Here is a 988-nt window from a genome sequence, read left to right on the forward strand (position 1 = left end):
TTTCGGACACTCGGAAAATGGAAAATGTATTTTCCGTGCAAAGAAAATGAAAACTCCCTTAGGCAACATTGTTTAGAATTCCAATATGAACCCTTGTGCACAATATTTCTAGGTACTAATCAATTTTTTGATTTTTTTTTATTTTTTTATGCCCGTTTCAAAATGTGGTCAAAACGGCGGGCTTGACCGTTCCTAGCTAGTGGTTGAATCTTAGAATTTTTTTGGTGTTTCTTTGACTAAATAGATACTTATGTACCTAGAAATGATTTTTTGAAAAAATAAAGAGCAAACTACGAGGCAGGTACAGTTCAAATTTGACCCGCTTCCAACTGAATCGGTGGAAATTTGTCTTTTTCATGAGAGGTGGATCAAAACTTTTTACACCCAACCATTTGGTCAATTGTGCATTAAATATGTCTTCGTATTTTATAAAATTGATTAGGTACAATTTTGCAACAAATATATGGTAGGTCCTTAACAAAAAAACTCATTTTGGGCACTTGAAAAAATGGAAAATGAATTTTTCATCCAAAGAAAATGAAAACTTCCTTAGGCAACATTTGGTTAACTGAACATTAAATATGACCTAAGATTTTATAAAATTGATGTGGCCCAAATTTGCAACAAATATTTGCTAGGTTCTTCATAAAAAATCATTTTGGGCACTCAAAAAATAATTCTCTTACAAAAAACTTATTTCTGAGAACACTTTTTTTATGATATTTGCATTATTCAAAGTTTGTTATTCTTACTGAAAAGTAGGTCACACTTGGTGACACAATGCAAAGTTCTTTGATTTCTATTTGTTTTTATAAATTTTCTAGGCCGTCAAATAGCAGACATGTTTTAACATCTTATTTTCAATCGATTATGACCAATTTAAATGGTCTTAAAATCATCAAAGGGGTACCGCATTTTAATTGGTCCAAAACCATCTCACGCGGATAATGGATTAGCACCGTCGGATGCGCCCGGATCCAACGGCAGC

Source organism: Triticum dicoccoides, chromosome 7A (genome assembly GCF_002162155.2).
Source record: "Triticum dicoccoides isolate Atlit2015 ecotype Zavitan chromosome 7A, WEW_v2.0, whole genome shotgun sequence".
NCBI lineage: Eukaryota > Viridiplantae > Streptophyta > Magnoliopsida > Poales > Poaceae > Triticum > Triticum dicoccoides.